This window comes from Nicotiana tabacum, chromosome 2, assembly GCF_000715075.1.
Source record: "Nicotiana tabacum cultivar K326 chromosome 2, ASM71507v2, whole genome shotgun sequence".
In the NCBI taxonomy this organism is placed as follows: Eukaryota; Viridiplantae; Streptophyta; class Magnoliopsida; order Solanales; family Solanaceae; genus Nicotiana; species Nicotiana tabacum.
The window spans coordinates 88,220,926-88,237,546 of record NC_134081.1 but is presented as its reverse complement, the minus strand read 5'-3'; positions in this window follow the sequence as shown (position 1 = coordinate 88,237,546).

Genomic DNA, 16,621 nt, shown 5'->3' with positions numbered 1-16,621 from the left:
TTGACGAGATCCCTTCTCCGGACTTGCCGTGGTCTTGGTATGCATTTTTGTTATAGATATTATGGGTATGTCGGGGCCCTGTTCCGGCAATGTTGTAGCACTTATGTTCCTTTAGAGGCTCATAGACAGGTGTCGACTTATGTATGGTTTAGAATGCCTTTTCGGCTGATTTTTGTTGTATAGTCTTTCATGGCATCATGATAGCTCGTACCTTATATATAGTTTCTTGACAGTCTTGTCGTCCCATGTTATGTATGTTCATGACATTATCTTTCATTGTTGGATGTTCATGATCCATATCTACTATTTATATTGATCTTGTCGGCCCTTAAAGATAATAAGGAAGGTTAGATAAAATGTACGTTGGTGCTCGGCAAGTATGGCCCGGGTGCTAGTCATGACCCTCCAGTTGGGTCGTGACAGAGAAAGAAGAGATAGAGGAAAAAGATGAAAATGTGGAAGAGACCCGTCTGGTATAGGTCAAATTAAAAAAAATTTCGACCGAATTCGGTCGGTAATAATAAAAAAATTTGACCGTTTAACCTCGAGATTTTTGACCGAATTCGGTCGCAATTTAATTAAATATTTCTATTTTTAAATTATTTTAATTATACCGACCGATTTCGGTCTGTTTTAGTGGCATGCATTAGATTATTGGTATTTACAATATATATATATACACACACACACACACACTATACTTTTGCGACCAATTTAGCAATTTCCGACCGATTTCGGTCGGTATGCCTTGGACGAAATATGCCAGTTTTCTAGGAGTGTATATACAAGATTGAAATTGGTTTACAACAAAAGAGATGCATATATAATACATTAATTAAGTTCCCGCTATTGCGACTAAGTGGTAAATGTTACATCACTTGGATTTTCATAATCCTGCTGTACAAAAATGGGATATGCACTTAAAATGGATGTTCGAGTTAAGATATACATCATGAGCGATACGGGAATAGATCGAGTAATCTGTTTCTTTAGCCAAGAAAAAACATTTCTAGTTTGCATGGTCCAATCATTGATCACGAAAATTTCTACAATAAATTGGATTGGTCGCTAGTATAGTTCCCTAGAAGCTCCCTTCTGCCTTTGCACTCGAGGGCCAATCTCCGTCCGGCTCGAGGAAACTTTTGCACGCCTCCGTTACCTTTTGGGAGGCCTATGCCCCATAGAAACTGTCTACCTGAGTCTGTCCCTTGGCCCGTAGGTCCTGACACAAGGTTAAAATTCTAACCCTTTCAGAGTGGTATCTCACTGATGGCTCGGCCCCCCGGAAGGAGGCCTCCTATGCCTTCCACCTAAGCTGCGCAGGAAAGGCCCAAAGCCAGACAAAAATTTGTATGCACGATCGGTATTATACCAATCAATAAAGATAGATATATATGTCTCGTACTTAATCGTACTATTGTTTATTGTAGTTGAGTAATATATATTCTCTCTTTAATTAAATATCCATTTAAAATTTTGAGCTTATCTCACTTGCAAGGAGTGAAATTCAACCTTTCTCCTGTGTAAGGCGCACGGAATTTGTAGTTGTCAAAAATGTAAGCTGTTGGACGGACACCACATTAATTCCCTAAAATTACGTAAGGTGTAGTGGTTGAAATTTTTGTTCATGCACCTGCGGCTATATGTTGTACGTATATCGATATGACTACTGATTTCATTTTGATATAAATTCGGGATCTTGATCAAAATCTGGCCCCTTTTTACTCACCAGCCCCTACCAGCATGTATGCACAAGAAGAAGTAAAGGATGATGGAGATCCAATTAGATTATAGAGATCAAACTCTTTGAATTTAATTTAAACAAAAAATTATACTCATTTGTTTTAATTTATGTGAACCTATTTAACTGAGCACAAAGTTTAAGAATTTTTTTTTTTGAACTTGTGATGTAAAATGAAACACATATATTTTGTGTGACTATATATTATTGCGTAAAGGTAAATTATCTACAAATATGGAAATGAATTATTTTTTTTGACAATAACTAAAATGGAAATAGATTCACGTAATTAAAACGAAAAAAGTATTAGTTTTCAAAGTACCCCTAGGAGAGAGAGTGAGTGTTATGTTGGATTAGGGTTGGTGGAGGAATATAATCAATCATCAATGATAAAACATTAAACAAACTTATCCGTCACGTGACTTGTTAAGATGTCTGCTAGATTCGATGGGTTTCTTCAACTTCTTGAAACCATGTCATTTTTTGGCAAAATAATACAAAAAGAATGTCTAATAATATTGGTACCTAAGTCCAGTTTAAGATTACTTTTTTTCTTAAAAAAAAAAAAGGGGGGGGGGGGGGGAGGGGGGGAACAATCACAAGGTGAGGAAAGACGGTTGAATATGGGGAAAATGCTTGACCTACTTCACAGAAGAAAAGAAACTACGAAAATTTGTTATCGTAGTGCTGGATTAATTATAATACTCCAAATTCACTCGATTTTCAAAAATTACAGGGTGTAGTGTACATATTCTTCTCAAAGTATCAAAGCATCTTGGTCAGTTGATTTTACCAGTACCGTTCCCTTCAAAACTTATGTAGGAAGAATAAGCCAACGTCATAATAAGATCGAGATATTCAGGCAAATTAAGAAAGAGATACCCAATTAACCTTTCAACAATTACAACACCCCAGAGAAAGGGAAACGTTAAGAATGATAAAGAAAAATTATATATCCACGCACAAGCCAATGCAAGGCATTGCATACCATCTTGAAACAATTTAAGTTCTGTGTATTGACAACGTATAGATTTTTTATACAATCATGTTGAGCATACCTACAATATAGAGTAATTCTTCATCACAAGTATAATATAATAACTTGGAGAATAAAATAATAAACTATTATAATCGATTAAATTATTCTGACAATATTATGTGATGACCCAAAATGTCATCTTTAAATTTAATAAGTAATTCTGTGTTCTAAGACCTCGAAAAGCACTAATTATCATTCCTCAACTTGCATGCGTAATCCGTAAAATTTTCCGAAAAGTTTTTATGTGAAAATGAATTAAAATGTGAAATAGAGCCTTAAAACTCAACTGAGTTGACTTTGGTCAACATTTTTAGCAAACGGACCCGGATCAGTATTTTGACAATTTTGGTAGCTCCATATCGTGATTTGAAACTTGAGCGTATGCCCGAAATTTAATTTGGAGGTCCCTAGCTCAAGTTATGGCCATTTAACGGAAACTAGTAATTTAAAAACTAAAAATTTTCAAGTTTGACCACGGGGTTGACTTTTTGATATCGGAGCCGAAATCTGATTCTGAAAATTTGAATAGCTCTGTTATGTCATTTAGGACTTGTGTGCCAAAATTGAAGTTATTCCGGATTCATTTAATATGTTTTGGCACGAGATTTGCAAATGGAAAAGTTTAAAACTCAAAGTTCGAATCGAGGTGTGAATTGCAAGTTCGATGTTATTTGACGTGATTTTAGACCCCGAGTAAGTTCGTATTATGTTACGGGACTTGTTGGTATATTCGTACGGTGTCCCGAGTACCCAGAGTATGATTCGAATCGAAATCGGAACAAGAATTGGACTTAAGCAAAAATCTGAAATTTGGCCTTCTCGTGTAATCGCACCTGCGGATTTTTGACATTGCAGAAGCGGAGGTCAGCGCAGGTGCGCATTTTTCTTCCGCGGGTGCGAGGCCTCGTCTGGCAGCCCCCTTTCGCAGATGCGAGCCAGGCACTGCATGTGCGGAAATGTCTGGGCAGTGTATATATCGAAGAGTCCGATATTATTTTCACATTTTGGTCGTTTTGAGCTCGGTTAAGGCGAATATTTGGGCGATTTTCACGAAAAACATCGGTATAAGTGTTCCTTATCCTATATTGATTATATTTCATGATTCCATACTCGTTTATATCATGAATCCGTGAATTTATAGAAGAAAAATCAGATTTTTCTAAAATCTTCCAAAAACGTGAAATTTAGATTTGAAGGTCCATTTGATATCGGAATTGGATAATTTTTATATGGTTGAACTCGTAGCGGAATGGGTGTTCGTATTTCGTGAGTTTTTTCGGGATTTGAGATGTGGGTCCCACTGTCGAATATTTTAATGAATTTCGAATTTTTATCCGAAAAATTAGTAAATTCATATGGAATTAATTCCTATGATTCGTATTGAGTATATTGAATTGTTTATGAATAGATTTGAAGCTTTTTTAGACAAATTTAAAAGGAAAAGATGTGGTCAAGTAATTGATTGGAATTTGCAAAGCGAGGTAAGTGTCGTGGTTAACCTTGACTTGAGGGAATAGAACCCTTAAATTATTTGTTATGTGAAATGCATGTGAACGATGTATAGGCGAGGTGACGAGTGTCTATACGTCGTCAAATTAATTATTTGCCTGCTTACTTGAAAAATCATAAATTGTTTTAAATCATGAACTAATTATTATAATAATTGTTTCTCTCATATTCTTTGTCAAAAATTAATTCTTGAATTCCTCCATTAATTGATACATGCTATTTGAATTATGTATCTTAATTGTTATTTGACATTTAGCATATTAAATATTAAACTGCATATTTTCTCTCTGATTTTCATAATAATTTACTATTTGCCTTTGTTTGTTTCATAATTAAATCATAATTATTGTATGCATGTTGTCTTATAATTTTATATTAATTGTTGCACTTATTGGGGAAACTTTTTCTATCAGAACTGATAAACGAATATGTTGGAGGAACGGGTTGCACGCCACAACAGAATTGATTATAATGAATATATTGGTGTCACGACCCCAAATTCCCTCTGTAGGATGTCGTGATGGCACCTAGTCTCTAAGACTAGGTAAACCTATCAATGCGGAATAATAATAAATATCTTAAATAAATAAACTACAATTCAAACAATTTTAACTCCCAAAACCCGGTAAAAATAAGTCACAAGCTTCTAAGAATTTATTCTTTATGTCTCTATACATCAGAGTCTAAAGCAAATAAGGAAGACAACATAGTAAGATAGAAGGGGACTCCGGAGTCTGCGGACGCTGGCAGATATACCTCGAAGTCTCCTCGTATAGCTAGTTTACTGATGCGTGGTCTGATAAGATGTACCTGGATCTGCACAAAAAGATGTGCAGAAGCGTAGTATGAGTACACCACAGCGGTACCCAGTAAGTGCCAAGCCTAACCTCGGTAGAGTAGTGACGAGGTCAGGTCAGGCCCTGCTGGAGAATAAATAATAGCATGGTAAAATATTTAAATAATATTATAAGATAAAATGACAATGAAAATGAATCAAATAGTATGTCACATTTAATTACATCAAATAATGGCAAATAAATACCTCGTTGAAACAAAATAAAATTCTTTTCAACTTTAAGAAAATCACAACAATAATCAAAGGCAACTACGGCCATAAATCAATATCAACAAGGGAACTCCCGAGGTACCGCCTCGTAGTCCCAAGTCATAAATAAATTCACAATATCTCATTTTCTAATATCACAGCGGGAGCCTTCACAATTTATTTAAAGAAAATATTTTTTTCTGAAATAGCATCCCGCATTTTAGCCACCCTTATCACACCGCATGACTTCTAGTAGTCACCCCTACTAGCCACGCGTATCAAGCCACCCTTATCTCACCGCATGCGTTTCAACACCCAGACCTTATACCACCGCATGCGTATCAATATCACAATATATCATAATTTGTACCTCAAGTGCTCAAATAATTTAACTTGCCAAAATAATTCAACAACAATATTTTTCCACAATAAAGAGCTCACGGCTCATGCCAAAATAAATCATCAATAATAGTTTTCCACAATAAAGAGTTCATGGCTCATGTCAAAATAATTCATCAATAATATTTTTCCACAATAAAGAGCTCACGGCTTATGTCAAAATAATTCAACAATAATATTTAATTTAAAGAAAATCAACCTTCAAATAATGCACAGAATAAAAGAAACCAAGTTTCAACTAAACAGGTAAAATAATTAGTAAGAAAAGATCAAACAAATTTGAAGTATATATCTCATATCAATGATGAAGAATATAACAAGATAAAATAATTTAATAAATGCGCAACAGTGATCTACACAATTTAAAAATATAATCTTTCGCAATTTAGCCCGTGTACACACTTGTCACCTCGTGCACACGACTTTCAACATATTTTAATAAACACATCAATACCAATCCTAGGGAAAATTTCCCTCACACAAGGTTAGACAAGTCACTTACCTCGACTTGCTCCAATTTAATCAAGTATTATGCTTTTTTCTCGATTTTCCGACTCCGATCGACTCGTATCTAGTCATAATTAATTCGATACAGTCAACAAAAATTATAGTAATCAATTTCATAAGAAAATATTACATTTTCATTAAAATCCGAAATTAGCTCAAAATTTGACCGTGGGGCCCACATCTCGGAATCCGGCGAAACTTATAAAATCCGACAACCCATTCAATTACGAGTCCACCCATACCAATTTTACCAAAATCCGATAACAACTCGACCTCCAAATCTTAAATTTTTGTTTTTGGAAGATTTTGCAAAAATCTTGATTTTTCTTCCATAAATTCACGGATTCATGATGTAAATGAGTATGGAATCATGAAATATAATCAATATAGGATAAGGAACACTTACCCCAATGTTTTTCCGTGAAAATCGCCCAAAAATCGCCCAAGAACCGTGCTCCAAAAATCCAAAACGAAATGAATGAAATGACCATTTTTGGTCCTTAAGTTTCTGCCAATCCGTCACTAAAAGTCCATTTTTCGTCACTAAAAGTCCACCAGAAACTGCTCTACCAGTCTTCCTTCAATCCATCATAACTTTATGTACCAATGTCCAAATGATGCATGGTTTAACTTTCTGGAAACTAGAATCCAACGACTACAACTTTCATGTTTTGCAACGTTTCTGATTCCTTATGAATTGCGAGATAGAAGCTCCCAAAATCGGCTCCATGCATCAGAATTTCTGGCGAAATTTCTGGCGAAACTGCTCTATTAGCCTTCATTCAATCCGTCATAACTTTCTGTACAAATGTCCAAATAATGAATGGTTTAACTTTCTGGAAACTATAATCAAACGACTACAACTTTCATGTTTTGAAAATGTTCTGATTCCTTAGGAATAGCGAGATATAAGATTCCAAAGTTGGCTCCACGCACGAAATTTTTGCAACAGAAATTTCCAGCACTCTTTGTCCGAAATCCATTCCGTTTACCTTCCGAAATCCACCCGAGACCCTCGGGACCTTAACCAATTATTCCAACATGTCCCAAAATACCATACGAACTTAGTCGAGGCTTCAAACTACATCAAACAGCATCAAAACGACAAATCGCACCTCAAATCAAAATCAATGAACTTTGAACTTTCAAATTCTATATCTTGTGTCGAAACACATCAAATCAATTCGGAATGACTTCAATTTTTGCACACAAGTAATAAATGACATAACTGAGCTATAAAAATTTTCAGAATCGGATTTCGACCCCGATATCAAAAAGTCAACCCCTCGGTCAAACTTCCCAAAAATTCAACTTTCGGCATTTCAAGCCTAATTTCACTACGGACTTCCAAATAAAATTCCGATCACGCTCCTAAGTCCAAAATCACCATACGGAGCTGTTGGAATCATCAAAATTCTATTCCGGGGTCATTTGCACATAATTCGACATCCGGTCACTATTTAAACTTAAACTTTAAATTTTTCATCAAAATTCCATATCTCTGGCTAGAGACCTCAGAATTTGATTCCGGGCATACACCCAAGTCCCAATTCACGATACGGACCTACCGGAACTGTCAAAACACCAATCCGAGTCCTTTTGCTCAAAATATTGACCAAAATCAACTCAGTTGTGTTTTAAACATCTAATTCACATTTTAATCTATTTTTCACCTGAAAACTTTCCGGAAACTTTTTACGGACTGCACACGCAAGTCGAGTAATGATAAATAGTGCTTTTCGAGGTCTTAGAACACAGAATTAATTATTAAATTTAAAGATGACATTTTGGGTCATCACATTCTCCACCTCTAAAACAAGCATTCGTCCTCGAACGGAGTTAGAAAAAGTACCCGAGCTTGTGAATAAGTGTGGATAACGGCTACGTATATCATGCTCGGTCTCCCAAGTCGCCTCCTCGACCGGATGACCCCTCCACTGAACCTTCACGGAAGCAATATTCTTTGACTTCAGCTTTCAAACCTGCCTATCTAAAATAGCCACTAGTTCCTCAATATAAGATAGATCATTGTCCAACTGAACCGAACTGAAGTCTAACACATGAGACGGATCCCCGTGATATTTTCGAAGCATAGAAACATGGAATACTGGATGAACTGCAGAGAGACTAGGTGGTAGCGCAAGTCTGTAAGCCACCTCTCCAACTCTTTCAAAAATCTCTAAAGGCCCAATATACCTAGGGCTCAAATTGTCCTTCTTCCCGAACCTCATCACACCCTTCATAGGCGAAACCCGGAGTAATACCCGCTCACCAACCATGAATGCAACATCATAAACCTTCCGATTCGCACAACTCTTCTGTCTAGATTGGGCTGTACGAAGTCAATCCTGAATCAACTTAACCTTTTCCAAGGCATCCTGAACCAAGTCTGTACCCAATAGCCTAGCCTTGCCCGGTTCGAACCAACCCACTAGGGACTGGCACCGCCTACCATACAAGGCCTCATACGGAGCCATCTGAATGCTTGACTAGCAACTGTTGTTGTAAGCAAACTCCGCAAGTGGTAAGAACTGATCCCAAGCACCCCCAAAATCTATCACACACGCACGAAGCATATCCTCCAGTATCTGAATAGTGCGTTCGAACTGCTCGTCCGTTTGAGGGTGAAATCTTGTACTGAACTCTACCCGAGTACCCAACTCACGTTGTACTGCCCTCTAGAACCGTGATGTAAACTGCGTACCCCGGTCAGAGATGATAGATACCGGTATGTCGTGAAATCTGACAATCTCGCGAATATAGATTTGAGCCAACTGCTCGGAAGAGTAGGTAGTCATCATAGGATTGCAATGAGCTGACTTGGTCAATCTATCCACAATCACCCAAGTTGCATTGAATTTCCTCTGAGTCCGTAGGAGCCCAACAACGAAATCCATAGTGATCCTCTCCCATTTCCATTCTGGAATCTCTAACTTCTAAAGCAATCCACTCGGTCGTTGATGCTCATATTTCACTTGTTGACAATTTAGACACCGAGCTACATACTCCACTATGTCTTTCTTCATCTTCCTCCACCAATAATATTGCCTCAAGTCCTGCTACATCTTCGCAGCACCCAGATGTATGGAGTACCGCGAATTATCAGCCTCCCGGAGAATTAATTCACGAAAACCATCTATATTAGGCACATATAGCCTGCCCTGCATCCGTAATACATCTTCATCTCCAATAATGACTTCCTTGGTATCGCTGTGCTGAACTGTGTCCGTAAGGACCAGCAAATAGGGGTCATCATACTGACGCTCCCTGATACGATCATAAAGAGAAGACTGAGAAACCACACAAGCCAAAACTCGACTCGGCTCGGAAACATCCAATCTGACAAACTGGTTGGCCAAGGCCTGAATATCCAAGGCCAAAGGCCTCTTTGCTACCGGTAAATATGCTAAGCTGCCCAAACTTCTTCGCCTTACGACTCAAGGCATCGGCCACTACATTGGCCTTCCCAGGATGATAGAGAATGGTGATGTCATAATCCTTAAGCAACTCCAACCACCTCTGCTGCCGCAAATTAAGATCATTATGTTTAAATAGATGCTATAGACTTCGGTGATCGGTGTAGACCTCACAATGGACACCGTACTAATAATGCCGCCAAATCTTCAAGGCATGAACAATAGCTGCTAACTCAAGGTCATGGACCGGATAATTCTTCTCATGTACCTTTAACTGTCGGGACGCGTAGGCAATCACCCTACTGTCTTACATCAACATTGTGCCAAGACCAATACGCGACACATCACAATACACAGTATAAGACCCTGAACCTATAGGTAATACCAACATTGGGGCTGTAGTCAAAGCTGTCTTGAGCTTTTGGAAGCTCTCCTCACATTCCTCGGTCCATCTGAACGGAGCACCCTTCTGGGTCAATCTGGTCTTAATAGTTGTTCATAATCAATTACAAAATTGTCAATTAACTTCATGTTAACAAAAATCTCGTTGCAAACCTTCACAATACTGATAACTAGATGCGAGGCATGAAGACCTCATAATTAGTTATCCGAATTAACGAGTCACATTTAACGCCACCTGGGCGGGAACCTACCTCACAGGTTAAAACTCAATAATCACAACACAAAATTGGCAAGTATGCATAGAGAATTTCATATAAAATTTTCAAATAAGCCTAACAGGCATGACTCCCTATTAGTACTATAGTACAAATTTAATTTCACAAGGGAGAACTTAAACGCAAGAATTTTCCTCACAAGGATCTCGTCCTTATATAGCTTACACCGTAGCTCGTAGCTCGGTTTAAATATATCAATTTATATAAAAAATATGAGGATCTCGTCCTCAGTTTTGAATCACAAGTAATATGCACATCGTGCCAATTGAAAATTTCCATTTTCTCCTTTTAAATAATTTCGATTATACCAAATCACAACACATAATGAACCCCACACCGTTAGGACATATAATTCACAATTTGCAATTAATTATTCAGAATTTACATCAAAATTTACCGAAATGAGTAACAGAAAGCCACATTTAGACTCGCAACTCTTATTATGACCAACACGAAATGATAGGCATAGTTATCTCCATAAAATCTCCCAACAGGGGTAAACACATAAGTAGATTATAGAATTATGAAGCTCACTCATTAGTGGAGCACAATAGGAGGACTTGTCTCGATACTCAAAACCGAATCAAGTTAAGGAAATTATTCCTTTATATAATATCAAAGTCGTACCTGTAATGACACCATCTGATGTAGCGACCTCCGCCATACCATAAAAAAATATATCAATGGCTGGGTCTCCACCTCTAGGACGTCTTCTACCCGTCTTTTCTCCACCCCTAACTAGTCGTGTGGGTGGTGTAGTAACTATAATGGGGCACGTTGCCTGAGTGCTTTGATGAAATAAGTCTCTCCCAAGTTTGGGATAATTTTCTAATGATATGCCTAGTATCACCGTATTCATAACAACCCCTTTGCGGGTTAGGCTGCTCATATTGAGTCTATGCCAGATAATTGGAATAGCTATTGGAGGAACTCATGTCGGTGGTGCATTAAAAGAACTTACTGGAGCACCCCGAGTAATCCGATGTGCGGACTGGGCTGGACGACTGCCTGAGCCCCCGCCATAATGATTTATACTTACAGAGTAGAATTCACTGAATCCCCCAGAACCTCGAGACGTCTTGGTCTCCTTAGTTTCCTTTTTCCTTACCCCGAACACGTTCTAATATCTTGGCAATTTGTACAACTAGCATAAATGAAGTATCAGCTTGTAGCTCCCGAGTCGTATAAAATTTTACGATTATAATTAAGTCCTTTAATGAGTCTGTGGACTCGCCCTCTGGCTGTAGGAAGCAAAGTAGGAGTATGAAGGGCTAACTTATTAAACTTGATGGCATATTCTGACATCGCCAATAGTGACATGACGCTACCATTCAAACCTTATGCACCACGCATTACAAAGAGTTCGGGAAACAAACTCTTTCAAAAGCGTTTCTAAGAACTATGCCAAGTGGGCGGTGTTGTATTAGCTGATCTGCCCTCTTCATAGGCTTACCACGAACACCGGTGGTGAATTATCTCTCCCAAGGCAAATTTCTTCTTTTGTTATGCTGACTCAACACTGTTGAGCTGACCCATTTCTTAACATACTCTTCGGCTCTTCTTTGGGGTAACCCTTACCCCTATTTATACACAACGATCATAAAAGTAGAGATCCATACAGACAAATCTTGTCATGAACCACATAGTCCAGACTCTCGTCAACAAGTGTACTTACTCCGAAGCACCCCAAAATCCGCAACAGTGACGTCCACGCTGAGTAGACCTTCTACAAATTTAGAGTTGTTTCTATAACTCCTTTGATATTGAAGTATAGGATTATTAAGGAGGCGTACATACCGCAAGTCCTAACCTTATCCTCCACAAATCTCAGGTCTTAAACATGTGTAAATTTTAGGGAACCTTTCAGTACCACATATATACATTTCAGGCCAAAACTGATATAATACATGACCCCGCAATCCACCCATTGGTAGTGGACTCCCCCCACTCGGCGCGAAGTCATAGGTCACAACGTCCAATGATCCTCAATAATAACCTTCACAGCTTGTATAAATCAACTAGACGCCAACGTCCGTTGCACCCCCACATGATTCACTAGGTGATCTCTCAATACGTCCGCATCTTCAGTCAGAACCACACGTTGAGGCAATGTTTGAGCATCTCTGGCTCCCTCATAGTCCATATACGACATTACAACCGTTGACGCACAACTGATACCGAGTGCGCAATGTCATACACGAGTGGATACAAAGGAATATAAGATATATGTTTCAAGCTAAATCAATGCTGCACGATAAGGAGTCAAAGAAGTGAATATTTCCTAACAGTTCCATAGCCTCTCGAAGATAAGTACAGACGTCTCCGTACCGATCCGCAAGACTCTACTAAACCTGCTTGTGACTCATAACACCTATGAACCTAGTGCTCTGATACCAAATTTCCTCTGTAGGATGTCGTGATGGCACCTAGTCTCTAAGACTAGGTAAGCCTATCAATGCGGAATAATAATAAATATCTTAAATAAATAAACTACAATTCAAACAATTTTAACTCCCAAAACCCGGTAGAAATAAGTCACAAGCTTCTAAGAATTTATTCTTTATGTCTCTATACATCAGAGTCTAAAGCAAATAAGGAAGACAACATAGTAAGATAGAAGGGGACTCCGGAGTCTGCGGACGCTGGCAGATACACCTCGAAATCTCCTTGTATAGCTAGTTTACTAATGCGTGGTCTGATAAGATGTACCTGGATCTCCACAAAAAGATGTACAGAAGCGTAGTATGAGTACACCACAGCGGTACCCAGTAAGTGCCAAGCCTAACCTCGGTAGAGTAGTGACGAGGTCAGGTCAGGCCATGCTGGAGAATAAATAATGGCATGGTAAAATGTTTAAATAATATTATAAGATAAAATGATAATGAAAATGAATCAAGTAGTATGTCACATTTAATTACATCAAATAATGGCAAATAAATACCTCGTTGAAACAAAACAAAATTCTTTTCAACTTTAAGAAAATCACAACAATAATCAAAGACAACTACGGCCATAAATCAATATCAACAAGGGAACTCTCGAGGTACCGCCTCGTAGTCCCAAATCATAAATAAATTCACAATATCTCATTTCCTTATATCACCGCGGGAGCCTTCACAATTTATTTAAAGAAAATATTTTTTTCCGAAATAGCATCCCGCGTTTTAGCCACCCTTATCACACCGCATGACTTCTAGTAGTCACCCCTACTAGCCACGCTTATCAAGCCACCCTTATCTCACCGCATGCGTTTCAACACCCAGACCTTATACCACCGCATGCGTATCAATATCACAATATATCACAATTTGCACCTCAAGTGCTCAAATAATTTAACTTGCCAAAATAATTCAACAACAATATCTTTTCACAATAAAGAGCTCACGGCTCATGAAAAAATAAATCATCAATAATAGTTTTCCACAATAAAGAGCTCACGGCTCATGTCAAAATAATTCATCAATAATATTTTTTCACAATAAAGAGCTCACGGCAAATGTCAAATAATTCATATTAATAATATTTAATTTAAAGAAAATCAACCTTCAAATAATGCACAGAATAAAAGAAACCAAGTTTCAACTAAACAGGTAAAACAATTAGTAAGAAAAGATCAAACAAATTTGAAGTATATATCTCAGATCAATGATGAAGAATATAACAAGATAAAATAATTTAATAAATGCGCAACAGTGATCTACACAATTTAAAAATATAATCTTTCACAATTTAGCCCGTGTACACACTCGTCACCTCGTGCACACGACTTTCAACACATTTCAATAATCACATCAATACCAATCCTAGGGAAAATTTCCCTCACACAAGGTTAGACAAGTCACTTACCTCGACTTGCTCCAATTTAACCAAGTATTATGCTTTTTCCTCGATTTTCCGACTCCGATCGACTCGTATCTAGTCATAATTAATTCGATACAGTCAACAAAAATTATAGTAATCAATTTCATAAGAAAATATTATATTTTTATTAAAATTCAAAATTAGCTCAAAATTTGCCCGTGGGGCCCACATCTCGGAATCCGGCGAAACTTATAAAATCCAACAACCCATTCAATTACGAGTCCACCCATACCAATTTTACCAAAATCCGATAACAACTCGACCTCCAAATCTTAAATTTTCGTTTTTGGAAGATTTTGCAAAAATCTTGATTTTTCTTCCATAAATTCACGGATTCATGATGTAAATGAGTATGGAATCATGAAATATAATCAATATATAGGATAAGGAACACTTACCCCAATATTTTCCCGTAAAAATCGCCCAAAAATCGCCCAAGAACCGTGCTCCAAAAATCCAAAACGAAATGAATGAAATGACCATTTTTGGTCCTCAAGTTTCTGCCAATCCGTCACTAAAAGTCCATTTTTCGTCACTAAAAGTCCACCAGAAACTGCTCTACTAGCCTTCCTTCAATCCGTCATAACTTTATGTACAAATGTCTAAATGATACATGGTTTAACTTTCTGGAAACTAGAATCCAACGACTACAACTTTCATGTTTTGCAACTTTTCTGATTCCTTATGAATTGTGAGATATAAGCTTCCAAAATCGGCTCCATGCATCAGAATTTCTGGCGAAACTGCTCTACTAGCCTTCATTCAATCCGTCATAACTTTATGTATAAATGTCCAAATAATGAATGGTTTAACTTTATGGAAACTATAATCAAACGACTACAACTTTCATGTTTTGAAAATGTTCTGATTACTTATGAATAGCGATACATAAGCTTCCAAAGTTGGCTCCACGCACGAAATTTCTGCAACAGAAATTTCTGCAACAGAAATTTCCAGCACTCTTTGTCCGAAATCCATTCCGTTTACCTTCCGAAATCCACCCGAGACCCTCGGGACCTTAACCAATTTTTTCAACATGTTCCAAAATACCATACGAACTTAGTCGAGGCTTCAAACTACATCAAACAGCATCAAAACGACAAATCGCACCTCAAATCAAAATCAATGAACTTTGAACTTTCAAATTCTATATCTTGTGTCGAAACACATCAAATCAATTCGGAATGACTTCAATTTTTACACACAAGTAATAAATGACATAACTGAGCTATAAAAATTTTCAGAATCGGATTTCGACCCCGATATCAAAAAGTCAACCCCTCGGTCAAACTTCCCAAAAATTCAACTTTCGGCATTTCAAGCCTAATTCCACTATGAACTTCCAAATAAAATTTCGATCACGCTCCTAAGTCCAAAATCACCATACGGAGCTGTTGGAATCATCAAAATTCTATTCCGGGGTCATTTGCACATAATTCGACATCCGGTCACTATTTAAACTTAAACTTTAAATTTTTCATCAAAATTCCATATCTCTGGCTAGAGACCTCAGAATTTGATTCCGGGCATACACCTAAGTCCCAATTCACGATACGGACCTACCGGAACTGTCAAAACACCAATCCGAGTCCTTTTACTCAAAATATTGACCAAAATCAACTCAGTTGTGTTTTAAACATCTAATTCACATTTTAATCTATTTTTCACCTGAAAACTTTCTGGAAACTTTTTACGGACTGCACACGCAAGTCGAGTAATGATAAATAGTGCTTTTCGAGGTCTTAGAACACAAAATTAATTATTAAATTTAAAGATTATATTTTGGGTCATCACAATTAGAGGATCGGGTTGCATGCCGCAACAGAATTAATTATAATGAATATATTGGAGGATCGGGTTGCACGCCGCAACAGAATTATTAAAAAGTCCATATTAGAGGATCGGGTTGTACGCCGCAACAAACTTATTAAAAGTCCATATTGGAGGATCGGGTTGCCCGCCACAATAGACTTATTTAAAAGTTTATATATACTTGATTGAAATAAATATATGACAAACTTGATTAAAATGAGTATATTGGAATAGCGGGTTGCATACCGCAATAGAATGGAATATGAATATATTGTGAGAGCGGGTTGCACGCTGCAACGAAAATTGATGGAAATGCTAATTAGTTATGATTGCTGAGTTGGCTTCAATTATTATAAATGAGTTACCTGATTTATTTCTATTATTTGTTATTGTTACTAATATTGCGTACATGTTAATGTAAGTGAACCGCCTTAGCCTCGTCACTTCTTCGTCGAGGTTAGGCTCAGCACTTACCAGTACATGGGGTCGGTTGTACTGATACTACACTCTGCACTTCTTGTGCAGATTTCGAAGTTGGTCCCAGCGGCGCACCATAGACTTGCTCGGATTTCAACAACTCGAGGAGACTTGAGGTATAACTGCATGGCATCCACA